We start from the raw sequence: 16677 nt of genomic DNA on the forward strand, positions 1-16677 counted from the left end.
AACCCTCTAAAAGAAGAGTCTCTGCTCTTAAACCTGCCCATTTACTATGACTTGCTCTCCCATTTGCTCCCAATTTAATCAATTTTACCTGAGCAATTAACCTTATTGGTTGACCACATTTCTATCCCGCCTTATGCTTAACTTTCAGATTCCCATTTTTCCCCTCCCCTGGACCCATCTAACCCCATGGTTTAACTCTATACAAGTTTCTCAAAAAGATAGAGTCTTTAGCAAACCACTCAGAACTTTCCTGTCTCTAATACAGAAGCTTTCCTTCTCCCAATAAATATATTCCACTCTTAAACTCCATCATTCCTAAAATTCATTCTTCAATTTTAGGGAACACAAACTCATACCGGATATATAGTAGGTAAGGAGTTTCATTCCCCTAGACCATTAACATGAGCCAAATTAACATGACTATACTTTTATAATGTCTGAAATTTGTTTCTTTTCCTGCAGTTTCAAGTGATTAATACTGAAAGAGTTGCCGGCCCAGATAAAACACTGTAACCAGAAAAGGGTGCACCTAAACTCCTCCCCCACCCTGCCCCCTATGGACTTGATTGTAATTCTGTATCCCCATCCTTAAGGACCTGTGCGCCAATGAGATATCTGTGCATCTCTAATGAAGTTAGGGTGCTGCCCTAAGCTTAGGCTATTTAGATCTCCCACGCCACGTGTCTGAGAGAGTTCGCCGGGGAGTTTTGCCAGAGGGAGTTCGCCAGAAAGAGAGAGCTTGCCAGACTCCAGCGCGCCAGTCTCCACTCCCCGTGTTCCCAGAGACACCACAGCCCGGCCCCGGGCTCCGTGCAGAGATGCCCGGGGCCGGCACCGCCGGCGGCGGGGGCCCCCTCCCCGCATTCCCGGAATAAAGCCACCGCTGACCACTACTTTTACGGCCGTCCACTCCGCTCCATTCCTCCCGCAGACTTCTCCTTGCCCTCCCCCTTCTCCCAGACCTAACAGATGGTGCCCTGTGACTCGGCGGCAGGTGAGAGACTATACTTTTCTCAGTTTTGTTTTATAGTCCCCCTGCTGTTAAAATTTCTTTACTTCTGCAGTCAAAAATCCACTACCACTCGGATAATTAACTCCCCTGATAACTTTTAAAACAGGCTGTTTCTCTCCCAGAGTGCGCTCTTTTGTTCCTGTGTCCCCGACCCGCGCGCCCTTCTTCCGGCTCCCACTCACAACCTCGGCGCCGCCGGTCCCACAGTCATGACGGCCTTCCGCGTGGCCCGCGAGGCCTAGTCACCCCAGGGGGGGCCCACGCCCGGCGCCTCTTCCCCCCCACCCCCACGTTATAGCTCCCTTTCTTTTGCCGGCGCAGCGGCTCTGGGCGCGAGGGCCCTTTACAAAACTTTTAAAGCAGCTTTCTTTCCCAGCGCGGCTCCTCTCCCTCTCTGCCGCGCGCCGCCTCCGCGCTGCCGGTCCCGCGGTCATAACGGCCTTCCGCGTGGCCCGTGAGGCCTGGTCACCCCAGGGAGGGGGGCCCTTTACAGGACTTTTAAAGCGCCTTTATTTCCCGGCGCAGATCCCTCCCCGCCGCGCGCTGCCTCCGCGCGCCGCCTAGGCGCCGCTGGTCCTGCGGTCATGAGACGGTCTCCCGCGTGGCCCGCGGGGCCTGGTCACCCCAGGGGGGGGCCGCGCCTGGCTCCTCTGCGCCAGGCGTCTCTCCCCCCCTCCACCATGTTTTAGCTCTGTTTATTTCGCCGGCGCAGCGGCTCAAGCCCCGGCCCCTCCATTCATTGGCTCCGCCCGCGCCTGGCTCCTCTTCCTTTTGTTTCCCACTTTACGCCGTTCTCCCGAAGTTAAATAAGACCAGACAAACCTAAAATTCACATCAAACTGCTTTTAATTTTAAAAACAGCCTTTTTTTCTTTCTTTCCCTCTCACATTGCGTTCCAATTCTGTGGCCTCTCTGGCTTTGGTCTCCAGCCCAGCCCATTCATTTCCTGTTTCACCACCCACATGGCGGCAGCGTCCCTGCGCCATACGCCACCCGCCGTAGCCGCCCAAAAGCCGTGGCTTTCACAGCGCGCCCAGCTCTGGCGTGGCCGTGAGCCTTTCAAAACAAAGCCCACCTAACTTCACGCTGTGCCTCTCCTGCGGCCACACCCTGCCCCACACACCGGGCTCCTTACAGCAAGCAAGCCATGCCTCTGACTGCCTCTGCCGCTGCACCGCCCCTACAGGGCGCGGCCACCATCTCTGCCGCCCGCCTCGGCTGTCGCCCCGCCCCTCCGGGGCACAGCCACCGCCTTGGCCGCCGCGCCGCCCCTCCGGGGACGCGGCCACCCCCTCTGTCGCCCCGCCCCACGCGCGCGGGGCTCCGCGCAGCCAGCAAGCAGTGCCTCTGACTGCCTCTGCCACCGCCCCGCCCCTCCGGGACGCGGCCACAGCTCCCTTTGGCGCCAGGCGCCAACTGGGATCAGCAAAGCCTTGCCTCTGACTGCCCCTGCCCGCCGCGGCCACCATCTCTGCTGCCCGCCTCGGCCGTCGCCCCGTCCGTCCGGGGGACCGAACGCGAGCTGCAGCTCCCACTGACGCCAGGCGTTAACTGGGATCACCATTCGGGGCCTCCAAGCCCCACCCCCTTACGCGATCGCAGCGGAACGACGTCATTTCCCTGCGCCGCTTAGCGCGTCACGGTAAGCCTCCGTTCTCTGCTTACGGTGTCCCGCGTTCGCCCCGCCCACTCTGCAGTTCCTTGCTTGCCCCTCTGCGGCACCACACACACAGGCTGCCACTGGTGCCGCATGACAATTAGCGCGACACAGTAAGCCTCCGCTGTCTGCTTACAGTGTCCCGCGTTCGCCCCGCCCACTCTACACGTTCCTTGCCTACCTCTCCGCGGCACCGCACACACAGCAGCTCAGCGGCTCTGCTCAGGCATGCTTTTTTTACAATTTGGCTCCGCTCAAGAGATGCTTTTTTATTACAATTCTCAAACCGTTTAATCAAAGTTACTGGCCACCTGATAATTTTATCAGCCTTGTTTATCAATCAAAGCCTTCACCACCTCCTGTTTAACAACTAAGGTTATAAATTCCTTTTTGCTGGAAACCACTAGCTCTATTTCAAGACAAGGGTTTTCTTCAAAGTTTTATTTTATTTTACCAACCTTATTTATCAAAGCCTTCACCAATCTCCTGTTTAACAACTAAGCTTATAAATTCCTTTTTGCTGGGAACCACTAGCTCTATTTCAAGACAAGGGTTTTCTTCAAAGTTTTATTTTATTTGTCTTGATTCATAGTACTGCAAATAACAACTTTAAAAGTAACTGTGTTCAAAATCTGACAGTATTATATCAGTTTTGATTTATTCATAAGATTGCTAAACCTATACTTACTTAATTCTACTATAGTCCAAATCCCAAACAAAAAGGCAAAACTTGACCTTCAAACCTTAGAGAGATCTTAATATGGTTTTTTATATTTTTAACACTTGTGACACTTGGAGTTCTGAGACAGGTAAACCTACACAAGGTGGAGCTGCCTGCCCCCTCCATGGACCACGCTCAAATGCAGCAGAAGATACTGGACAAAAATGTCCCATCCTGGCATTCTTTGAGACCTTACTCCAGGGCTACTGGACTGTCCTAGCCACCAGAGAGTGGGTAAGCCATCCTAAGTTCTAGCCCTCATAGGAAATGTCGACACTGCCAGATTCGTCACCGACAAAAATTCGCTGCTGGAGGCTGAGGGGGTTCAAGATAACAACAGCCCCCTTTAAGGTGTCCGTCTCAGATTCCAAGTCACACTACAGTCTCAGGTAAGATATTCTCTATATTTGTGGACATAGAGGCCATATATACAGGATTCTTCCTGAGTATTCAGGTTGCTATATTAAATCAATCTCTATGACATGGTATTGATGGTCAACCTATGCCATTTACAAACAGGCCCATTTTTATACAGGTCCCAGTCCTAAATCATAAAATGCTTTTATTCCCTTTTAAACTGCCATTCTGGTCTCACATTACTCAGGCCCTAGATCTAACCATCCTTTTGATGCTCATCTCTGCCTTATGACTCACAGGTTGTCATGTTTTGTTGTCCAGTTTGATTCTTAATTTCTTACATTCTATTAATAATCATTTCTATAGCGGGAGTCCTTAACACGGTTGCCTACAGACTCCAACATCATATATACCAGAGACAAGCCTTACCTACCTACCTTTTAACTTTTGTGCTTTCATAGGGGGGAGTAAACACCTCTCATAACTTCACTCCTCCTAATCCCACGTTTATTTTTCAGAATTCTGCCTTGCCACCTCAACGTCACCCTGATAAAATACCATCTCAAAACCAAAGTCACCTTCCTATCTACCTCACCTGGGTCCTTAAATATAATAGTGCCATGTCTCCTAATAACATTATGTCTCTTTGTTTTTCCAGTCTGACATACATACATTCACCAGTGAAGTTGTCCTGGCTAAAACACCTGGCATCAGTGTCTACCTGGGCATCAACCTTCATCCTGTCAAACTCCCCTAGACCCCAATACAGCGCCCTCAGCCAGCAGGAAGTAGTTACAGAGAGAGATCTTCGCCCCTTTTCCTAATAACCAGAAGACGGGATATGAAAGAGTTGCCGGCCCAGATAAAACACTGTAACCAGAAAAGGCTGCACCTAAACTCCTCCCCCACCCTGCCCCCTATGGACTTGATTGTAATTCTGTATCCCCATCCTTAAGGACCTGTGCGCCAATGAGATATCTGTGCATCTCTAATGAAGTTAGGGTGCTGCCCTAAGCTTAGGCTATTTAGATCTCCCACGCCACGTGTCTGAGAGAGTTCGCCGGGGAGTTTTGCCAGAGGGAGTTCGCCAGAAAGAGAGAGCTCGCCAGACTCCAGCGCGCCAGTCTCCACTCCCCGTGTTCCCAGAGACACCACAGCCCGGCCCCGGGCTCCGTGCAGAGATGCCCGGGGCCGGCACCGCCGGCGGCGGGGGCCCCCTCCCCGCATTCCCAGAATAAAGCCACCGCTGACCACTACTTTTACGGCCGTCCACTCCGCTCCATTCCTCCCGCAGACTTCTCCTTGCCCTCCCCCTTCTCCCAGACCTAACAAATACAATTCACAGTGATTATAGTGGTGGCAATATCTAAAATTATATACAACAGTCATTATAAGTGTAAAATAATTGCTTTGATTGTATTATTTAGCAAGACATAGACTTTGCCTTGGCATTAGTTTATATCTTACAAAAGAGAAGGTTCACCTATAATTGTTCAGAAAAAATTTCTACATTATTGGCTGATTGAACAATTTTTAATTAGATAAACTGTATTTTTTCAGTTTCTAGAAGGCTTCTATTATATTATTGAAAGCTGTCTGTAGGCCTCTTGGACCTTGGCTATATATATTTTGATGAATAATTCTGTTTTGAAACTTGTATGAAGATTTATTTTTATCTTAGGATTAAATTGTTAGACCGGTGTGCGAGGAAGACTCCAAGGGCCTCGCTCTCATGTAAAAACAAAAGGGGTTTTTATTATTCCGTGTACACGGGGTCCTCCAAACAGGTGGAAATGGAGAACCCCTTACTCGAGCAGGGCTGTGCCTTTTAAGGCCTAAAACCGCAAAGCAAGCAAGCATTGTTACAGAAGCCAATCATAGTGATTAGAGCAGAGCTGATGGTGAGCTGTCCTTAAGGGATTGGGTTTTTTTTTTTTTTTTTTTTTTTTGTCTTTTTCCTTTTTATCGGTACCGGGGATCGAACTCACGACCGCCTGCTTGCAAGGCAGTTGCTTATGCCGCTGAGCTAAATCCCCAGCCCCTAGGGATTGGGTTTTTTAGTGGGGCAAGGGAGTGTCTCCTTAGAAGGGGTGGCATTTTTTAGGAATAGGCGTTTGTCTCATGACTGAGAGATCTGTCTTAGATTAAGACTGTTTGTCTTAACTGTTTAAGAACACTGGTTCCTGTGGGGGTGGAGCTGCACATAGTTTTGAAACTCACACCACAAGGCCTCCTGAATAGAAAAGTCTAACAGCAATTAACAACCTTAATTACCTTACTTTAGCACCACAACCGTTCTATTTGTAGAGGGCAACAATGGTTAGCATATCAATTAAGTAAGATTTTACAATTCTTTACAGAAGAGAGCATTGATTAACATATCAATCTTTTACCCAGAGAAAAAGGAAGACACACATTTACAGTTACAGGTATTACTGTGATACAATACCAAGTTACAGGTATTACTATGATATAAACGAAGCTATTTTTGTGAAGAATGTACAATCTAATACAATCTGATGTAATTAACACAATTTGTGATGGGGCTTCTGGATAGGGAAGACCCAGGATGTCAGGAGCTATTACCTCAGGCCTTTGTTTTATGGCCTTTAGGAAGTTAAAACTTAAGCTAGTTGGATTTGAAGGGAGAAGGGGAGGGGAAGCAGCAGATGGAATGAGCTTTCTTGGTCTCTTCACTAGGATAGGCATGTATTTGCTTATCATTTGTCTTGAAACCAAATTTATATTTCAAAATACTGCTTAATTATATTAAGAACAAAGTACTCAAATGAGATTTGAAAAGACATCATCTGTAGTCTATCAAAGGGATTGATGAGATATTTTTTTTTAATTTTGAAAGTGGTGAAATACAACAGAACAAGACAGAATAAGGCCACCTAAGATTGTACAGTGAAATTGGTACAGAAATTCACAACAGGTTAGTGGGGTAATAATAATAGGTATCACAGTATATTTTACTATCTTTATAATAGTTATTCTTTCAATCACATATATCCAAATGAGATGAAATACAGAGCATTATAGAACTTATCAAAACAAAATATTGAATAGAGCAGTTCCATAATCACAATAGAGCAAAACAGTAATAAAAATATTTGCCTTCCATGAGATAGTAGAAGGAAGTCCCCCTTATTTGCTTTGGTCAGCTTCCAAGGAGACGCTCAGTTTTCTGGTTCCCATTTGCTAACAGGAGGATGATAGGAGAAGAGGGGTAGGGGAAGTGGGATGTTTGATTCTAGGCTGTAAATCAGTAGGTTCACTATTGCTTAGCAGCGAGGCAGGCTGGCTGGTTGTTTGGTTTCACAGTGTCCTAAGTTCCAAAAGGGTGTGGATCTCAGGAGCTGCTGTTGGATCTCCCCCTGAAGGGCCACAGTGTGCCAAACCACCACTGCTTACCAGGGATGGCAGGTACTTGCTTGGCTTCCCAGTGTCCTAAGTTCCAATATGGCATGGATCTCAGGAGCTGCTGATAGTTCTCCCCCTGGAAGGGCTGCAGTCTGCCAGACTGCCACCACGTACCAGGGAGGGGATGTGCTTGCTTGGTTTCCCAGTTGATTGATGAGATATTTATCTGCCTCTGTACTTTGTGGATGCTGGTCCTTCAGGCTTCTCACTGTGAGCTCTGTTTTAGAGACAGTACACAGGGAATCTTGCAGGGACTGAGCACAAGAATCAGTGCTCCTATTTGGCTCTTAAATTAGCAGAGAGTTGCAATCTAGCATCAAACTTGCTGTCTCCAAAATAATTGTGTGTATATTCACACAATTAATGACCCAGACATGGAATTAAGATTTGAATGAATCAGTCTCCATTCAGCTCTTCTGTTTGGTATTATCTGTTTAGGTTAGTTTTGTTTTATAGAGACAAGCATTCTGTATGCATATCAGCTGGATTTGTACCCTGTATGGAGCCTAGAATTCTTCTGACCACACCAAAGCCCTCCTGTCTCAGCCTTGTGAGTGCTGGGATTATAGATATACACCACCACATTTTGCCTTTGATTCAGATTTGTAGGAGAGAATTTAAGATACCCCAAACCTGGAGTCACAACATTCTTTGAGAAATATATGTATGATCCTTTTAAGAGTTGGTGACCTTTGAGGATGTGGCTGTGAACTTCAGCAATGAGGAGTGTACTTTGCTGAGTCTATCCCAAAAGAACCTCTACAGAGATGTGATGGGAGTAATCTTTAGGAACTTGATTGCAATAGGCAAGCATGACATCTTTTTGTCACTCATGCTGTTAGAATGTTTGTTGCTCATCAGTGACGTCCCATTAAAAGCAATGTGAAAATATTTTGAAAAATAGCTCATACCTAGTCACATTATATCATAAATCTAAACAAAATATTAATTTGCATTTATTACTCTAATGATTCCTGGAACTTCAATGTCTACAATTCAGGAGGACTTGGGGGATATCCAGGAAGCTGAAAAAGAATGCAAAATTTACTGGAAATACTTAAGGTCATTCACACTCATAAGGGAAAGAATGTTCCTGAGTAATTAGTTTGTGAGCAGAAAAATGAGAGCCAAAGAAATGAGGCACCATTCAATTTAATGTCAGTAATATTCTCCCAAGATGTATAAGCCAGGATATGTATAATGAGGGAATTAAATCATGAAAATGTATGACATTGCACATAGATGTGTACAAAAGGCATACACTTTGAGTTATGACATTCTGCCTCCAGTTTTTCTATCCATATATACTTGCAAATACAACACTTTCATTATCTAACAATTGCTAAGATTGCAATAGAATTTGAAGTAAAACTGAGTGCTCATGTTTCCAAGCCATGCTATAGAGAATCAGCCATTCTGATTAAAATTCTAAGTAGGATGGTGGAATGTTAAGTGCATTCATTCCGAATATCATTATGCAGTTATCTCTAGAAGTTGATCCCATCATACTTGTCCTGGATACATTTTTAAAAATTCAAAATCCATATAAAATACAGATACATGCTTCCTCATATACAAAGCAGATCAAGTTATAAGAGATCAGGCCTTGAAGCAGCTTAGCAATGTATAACTGGATTTGTGGAGAAGGAAAATGTTAATAGACTCTCTGTGACTGTGCATTCTTGTAAACCCAGCACCCTAGGAATCAGATTTTGCAGAATGGCAAATTCAAATTCATCCTTCACAGCTTAATAATCAGTGAATATCTCTTAAAATAAATATAAAAGCTAGAGATATTATGCTAATAGTTGTTGTTCATTCCCAGCATGGAAAACAAAAACATGTTATATAATGCCAAAAAATAAATAATATAATGTCATTTGCGAAGAGAAATGTGTGAGTCTTTCTCCCATCAATTCAATAAAATAGCTCAGATATAACGCCTAAAAGGTCACTGGGTTTCTTTTAGATGAGAAACCAAAATATTAATTGTGAAATGAAATATAAGAGGGTTGATAAAGAAAATTAACACTGAATGTTTGGAAAAGGGAATTACAGGTTAAGGACAGAAGGGAGACTGTGATTGAGAAATGCATCAGAATGATTTGTCTGTGATACCTATATATACCCATGCCCAAAGTGAATCTAAATATTCTGCATTTCAAAAAGTACCAAATTTTAAGATTTCCAAATGTGTACTACTGTTTTGGAAATGGTTGTTTTCAACATATCTTACAAGGCCATTCTGTTGCTTCATTGTCAGAATTTTTTAGCAGGCATTAAAAGCAGAACTTGATGTTAATGGAGTCATTAACACAGAGACCCATTTCACTGTGATTTTTTAAAATTTTATGTAAGGAAAGACTAAACAAAACAAAATAAGTAGAAATAATGCTACTTTCAAAGTGAAAATAAATGGTAAGAAATAACTAGTTGATGATTTCATATGGTGCTCATAGAAATATTTAATCAAGATACAAAAGTGAAACATATGAAGTGGGGATTCAAACAGCGAGACTGCACACAGTTTTGTTCAACTGTCCAACAAAAACTTTATAATATGTTTATCGATCCTATATGTGATTTTTTTCTTTACAGAAATGACAAGCTAGGGAAATCCTATGGACATACATCTTGGAATCAGTGTAAAGAAGTATTCCTTTGTACTACAGAAGGTAATTGGAATATGAAAGAAACAGAAACACACCAGAATGTTCAGATCCATAAAAAATATTGCAGTGGAGGGAAACCCTATGTATGCAAGCAATGCAGGAAAGCTTTTACCTCAAATGGAATTTGTAAGAAACATGGAAGAATTCACAGAGGAGAGACCCTACATATGTAAGGAGTGTGGGAAAGCTTTTACAACATGTACATATTGTTAAGTACATGAAAGTCTTCACTCTAGAGAAAAACATTATAAATGTAAACACTGGGAGAAAGCTTTCAGCACACTTATTGTGTAATCCATGAAAACTTTCACGTTAGGCAGAAATTGCGTATATGTAAGAAATGTGGGAAAGCTTTTAGCAGTAAAATTCATTTTCAAATACATGAAAATGTTCACACTGGAGAGAAACCTATGTGTGTAAGCAATGTGGAAAAGGTTTCACCCAACCTGGAAATTGTAAGCAACATGATAGAATTCACAATGGAGAGAAACCTTATGTATATAAGTACTGTGGGAAACCTTTTACCACACGTGGAGGGTATAAACAACATGAAAGAACTCACACTGGAGAGAAACCCTATGTATGTAACAATGTGGGACAGGTTTTCCCACACGTAGACAGTGCAAGGGACATGAAATAACTCACACTTTCTCACATAGGAAAGAAATCCTATGTATGCAAGCAACGTGGAAAAGCTTTTAACACAGATGGAAATTGTAAGAAACATGAAAGAATTCACACTGGAGAGAATCCTTATGTATGTAAGCAATGTGGGAAAGGTTTCACCCAACCTGGAAATTGTAAGCAACATGAAAGAATTCACACTGGAGAGAAACCCTATGAATGTAACAATGTGGGACAGGTTTTCCCACATGTATACAGTGCAAGGGACATGAAATAACTCACACTTTCTCACATAGGAAAGAAACCCTATGTATGCAAGCAACGTGGAAAAGCTTTTAACACAGATGGAAATTGTAAGAAACATGAAAGTATTCACACTGGAGAGAATCCTTATGTATGTAAGCAATGTGGGAAAGTTTTCACCCAACCTGGAAATTGTAAGCAACATGAAAGAATTCACACTGGAGAGAAACCCTACATGGGTAAGCAATGTGGGAATGTTTTTACCCAACATGGACATTGTAAGCAACATGAAAGTTCACACTCAAGATAAATCCAGTGTATATAAGCATCGTGAGAATCATTTGAGCACATGTACATATTGCATAATGCATGAATTCTTCACAATGGGCATAAAAGTTATATATGTAAGGAATGTGGGAATAGTTTCAGCAGAAATGCTCATTGTCCAATACATGAAAAAATTTACACGGTTGAGAAACCCTGTGTATGTGAAGAATGTGGGAAAGCTTTCACCACACATGGATATTTAAAAAGGCATCAATGACTTCACACTGGTGAGAAACCCTATATATATAACAATGTGGCAAGATTTTAATGCATACATTCATTGCAAAACATGTGAAAGAATTCACACTGGGAAGAACCACTGGCTATGTAAGCAAGTGGAGACACTTTCAGCAGCCAGAGCCATGTATTTCACTTACCTGAAGAAACTCACACAAGAGATAAATCCTATGTGTTATGGGAATACTCTCAGCACACATGATCATTGTTACATAGCTGAAAGAGCTCACTGAGCTGAGATCCTATGTGGATTAGCAATGTGTGACATATTAGCAATCCATATTTGTTGTTAAATACCTATTAAAAGTGTCACTGGCCAGACAATTTAGATCTATGTTTACTTTAAAAATGCCTAGGAGACCTGAAGAAATAATCACAAATTTTCCAGAAATGACAAATCTGAGGTGGAGCTCTCCTCAAGTGCACATGTTGTATGATTTTCAGTTAATCACTTGGACCTCTCTAAATTTTTTTTAAAGTGTCTTTGTGCTTCAACATGGCATCTTGCAATTAAACATGTTAAACTGAAATGTGCTTTTCACTTTCAAGTATGGATAGTGACTGTTGTAGTCAGGGGTGTGCACAGAGAAAAACTGGATCAAGACAAATGTTTATAATATTATTTTTATAATAGTCATCAGGAGTTAAAACAGGAAACTGCAGGAAGTCTATCCGCAATACCAAAGACATAGATTATTTCAGTCAAGAGCCTAAAACCCACAGGAATGTCCCACATGAGTCCAGATAAAAATCCAGAGCTCAGGATAATGCCTACTATTAGTCCAACTGGAGGTCCAGAGGACACAAGAAGGACTCATGGAGTCTCTTTTATGGATTTATGATGGAAAGACTCAAGGGTCAGCAGTGGAAGCTAGAAAGTCTATGCCAGCTGGATGATGGAGCTGTGCTAGTGGGATGAGTGCTCTACACTGGAGCTGAGAAGTCACACTCACAACAAAGAACAGCACCACAGCTGTCCGCAGTGACACAGAGGCCCAGAGTTCCTCTGATGAGAGGCACAGTCGAGTACATGCCCAGAAGCAGTGTGATGAGCTCATTCTGGAGACCAAGCAGCACATGTCTTCCCATCCAAGCCCTTCCCAGCCAAGAAGCAATGCTCAGTGTGAGGACCAAGGCTTCTTCAGGAGAACCAGCAGCTCAGACAGCAACTCGTAGGACAACCCACAATGCTTCCAAAGCCTCAACACTCATCACCTCCCTTCTTCTCCACGTATTTATCCTGGCAACTTACCTCAGATGGGACATCTTTGCTCAATGCCATGCTGATGTAATCCAGCTGATGTTAAGTTGACCACCAGTTCTTAATGCAAAACAGTATCTATGTACTTAATATTTTGTCTGTAAAACTTAATTTTCATATTTTTGGTGAATTGTAATGTTTTTTATTTAAAGAGAAAAAATGGAAAAAAGGTAGAAATAAGACAGAATTTCAAAAAAACAAACAGTAAGAAAACACTAGTTGATAAGTTACATATTGTCATCTTAGAAATAGTTGTTCAAGTTAAGAAATTAAAGGGTACAAATTGGGATTCAAATAATGACACTGTGAACAGTTCTGCTCAATGATCCAATAAAAACTTAGTAATATGCTTATCTGTCCTACATACTTATTTTTTAATCTTAAAGAAGGTAAGATTAAACATGACAAACAGTACAGAACAGTTCATAAGAAAACAAGTTAAAGAAACACAGATTTCAAAGCAAGTCCACTGGAGATGTTTACTGTTTATCTCACTGTCTCTAGTTTTCTTTTAAATAGTTGTTCCCATCTTCATATGCAGTGAATATATACTGAACATTATAGAACTAATCAAATAATTACAGGATGATGCAGTGCTTTTTGGTCTTCAGGAACTGATTTTGGGGACCTTGATAACAATTACAATAAGGTCTTTCATTCTCTTGGTAGTAGCTGTCTTTATATTTATGTATGCTGAAATTCAACATACGAGACTAGACTATTGTCTTAGTTACATTTTACTTGTCGCTGAGACCAAATACCTGAAGCCCAAAGTTGGGAAAGGAAAGGTTTATTTCATACAGTTCTTTGCAGTTTCAGTCCTCTCTTAGTTGGCTCCAAGATATGTGGGCATGGCTGGACCACAGCTCATGGCAGCTGCCAACAGCAACCTCAAACCAGAAAAGAGAAAGAGACACCTTCCTGCCATTACATCACATCCTGGCTCCACCCCTTTGTGAGTGGAGCACTGACACCATCAATCCAAGCACTAGACACTGAACGAATAACAAATGCCCAATTCGAATTTATGAGGCCTGGGGGACACAGACAGAAACCATGACAACTATTATCACTCTGACCAGTGAATAATAGTATCCTGAGAAGGAGAAAGGTGAGGAATTACCTAAAAAAAGAAGGCACAGGACATTGTTAGAAGCGTATCAGGATTTAAAAGCTACAGTAGTCTTATTGGTCTGTTTAGTGTGATTATATTTTGTTCTGGTCTGTCTACTCATATTAGATTTGAGGGCACAGACATAAAACCCAAAAATATCAGGTTATACCATGGTAACTACCCTTAACTTCTTATTAACTAAAACTGAATCCATATATTACTTACATTGTCTTACTATGATCTTATTTGAAGCTGGTTTGTCTGCATGCTATTTGGCCTTGACTGATTTTATTCACATTTGGTATGCTTGATGGTATCAAGTCTAAGAGTAGAGACAATTACTCTGAAGATGACAAGATGTAAAAGATATGCATTGGGGGGCTGGGGATTTAGATCAGTGGCTTGAGCACCTGCCTGGCAAGTGTGAGATTGTGAGTTTGATCCCCAGTACCAAAATAAATAAATAAATAAAAGATATCCATTCCAGGTTTGATTATTAACTGCTTTCACATCCTACAATGTCTTCAAAGTTGCTTTTATAAAAATAGCTATGCAATCTTATGCTTAACTATATAATGCTTGATAGTGTGGAAAATGCTATTGATAATAACAAGAGAAAGCATAGTAAATACTGTACATCACCCCATATTGTGGTCTTCTATATCTTTTTCATATCATGATTTTATATGAATTTCTTTTGTTGTCTTATTTTGATCTGCATTTCCCAATAATACAGAAAGGATTGATACATACATAGAGATTCATACCTGAAAAGAATTTCTAACCTATTTATGGGAACAAGTTATATAATACACAATGTAATGAACGGATACTCTGAAGAAGAGACACTAAGAAGCCCAATGCCAATTCTGTAGCACTGTGATATAAAATTGAGCAATACTATTGATTAGTCTAGTCACTTATTTTTTGGTGAACTGTAATTTTTACACTGAATTTGCTTTAATCTTTTGATGCACATGCTTCATTTTCTCTTTCATAAATGATGTTTCTGAAGTGGATGCAATATTTGGCATAAAGATATACTTTTATAAGGCTTGGAGCATGTGGTTTTGACAAAGTTGTGTTCTTTTCACATAACTTGCACATTAATGAATGTTATGTTTTCCATGTTGTGATGAGACAAGATATCTGTTGATTCCCTAACATCACTGGATATCATACCATGTATATTATGTTGCCAGATTTTCTTTCTCAGTCATGCGAATATTTGTCATTTAACTAAACTGTTGTTTTTGTATCCATCAGAATTTTAGCTGTTATGTTTATATTGCATCTTTACTTTGCTAAGGTTTCTCCACATGTATCAAAGTAGGCCATAGTACTGTGAATTTCTGATTGCCCCATACTGACATAACCATAACTTGTCTCTAATGGAACATCACAAAATATATGAATATCTTCAAAATTATAAAATTTGGCATGATTTATGAGTAACCATACTTTGAAACCAATTTTTCTTAAATGTGAAGTTGTTATGGGGGAAAACGTTGCTATTGGATGTATCATGCAAATGCCTTTATTTTATTCCTTGATGCTGTGAATGCATTATATATTTTGTAATTATTACAGCTTTTTCCTAAAACACTGAAGTAATGGCATGAAGGGAAACCTAAATTTTGAGCTGTCAACACAGTAAAAAGTAAATTTGCTAAGTTAAGATTAAGATTGTGTTCTGTTTTACTGAATTATGAATTTATACAATGACATATATCTTTATTTATAAGGACCAGTGCCTGATGTTTGTGGTGTGTGCCAATTATCTTTAAACACATACACTGGGCCATGAGTCCCAGTTGGTTTCCTGTGGCCTGTGGTTTTCACTTCCATTTTAACATTCATGTAATTTGTAAAGTGTTTAATGCACTGTTGTTGAATTCAAAATCTGCTTAGGTTCCAATGGTATTATGTTTTGAAAAAACGTGGTGTCATGAAAACACAAGTGAGCATTTCATTAAATACCCCTTATCCAGTGAAGATAGCTTGCCCAAGTCTCAATTATCCTTGGAAGAATACATCACTCACCTGTTGTGTAATCACCACTAAAACTATCTATTTTGTACCTGAAGTACCTGACATACTTCATAAACTAAATGACACTGTAAACTACATTGTCAGCCTGTATTACTACAGCATGTTGCCAGATTCTCTGCAGCACATTTCTGCTTACCATCAATGGGAAAATTTGGAGTTTGTATTACAGCTAATAATAGAAGACTGAATTTATAATACATATATCCTGAGTACATGCACTTTCTCATTTTATCATGAAAGTAAATCTTACTGGTCTTGTTGATGCATACTTCTAATCCTAGCACCTAACAGAGCTTAAATTAGTGGAAGGGGAATTTGAGTCTAACCTACACAATTAGTGTGGCCCTGTCTCAAAATTTATCTTCAAGTTCTACAGGTGTAGCTCAAAGCTTTAGATCTCCTCCCTTTCTTCCACAGCATCAACATTTTTTAATACTCACAATTACACATCAATAGTTGTCCTGTTATCACTTAACCACCTAGCAGTTATTCCCAAGAATCACTTGGGAAGCCCATTTTTTTATGCAGTGACCATCTTGAGCATCATTGGGGCAGTTGTCAATTTAACCCATTCATTCTTGTATTGAGTATTGTAGAAATGTCACTTTTATATTGCTTGTTATTTTATAAAAACTAAGAAAAAGTATGCAATTTTTGATCATTTTGTATTTAAATAATTTCATTGGTAAGGAGTTACTGATAAAGATTGGCTAATGGCGATTTCTTAAGTCCCAGCATCAGGAGAGAATGAGACGGAATGATCATGGCTTTGAAACTGACTTTGTGTGGCAACCGCTGGATGATTTAGCAGAGTGTGAAGCAGTTGTTTTTATCCCTGCATTTGAAGTTTAAGGAAACAAGTAAGTTGACGTCAATAATAAAAATGTATGATAGAACAAAAGAATCACTACTGCAAATTGTGATTTTTCTTTCACTCAGGAAATGTACTTTTTATCATAATTTGTCTAGCACTA

General features: G+C 41.2%; 1 long non-coding RNA gene across 1 annotated transcript; it reads left to right on the forward strand.

The window, feature by feature from the left end:
* Positions 1-1000: 1000 nt before the first annotated feature.
* Positions 1001-5003, forward strand: LOC134474461 (uncharacterized). The gene is made up of 2 exons (XR_010045355.1): positions 1001-3779; positions 4266-5003. It is a non-coding gene; the product is annotated as an uncharacterized LOC134474461 (long non-coding RNA).
* Positions 5004-16677: the final 11674 nt, after the last annotated feature.

The sequence above is a fragment of the Cavia porcellus genome, unplaced genomic scaffold (assembly GCF_034190915.1).
Source record: "Cavia porcellus strain 051 isolate PalLab524CR breed Dunkin Hartley unplaced genomic scaffold, mCavPor4.1 scaffold_32, whole genome shotgun sequence".
Classification (NCBI taxonomy): Eukaryota; Metazoa; Chordata; class Mammalia; order Rodentia; family Caviidae; genus Cavia; species Cavia porcellus.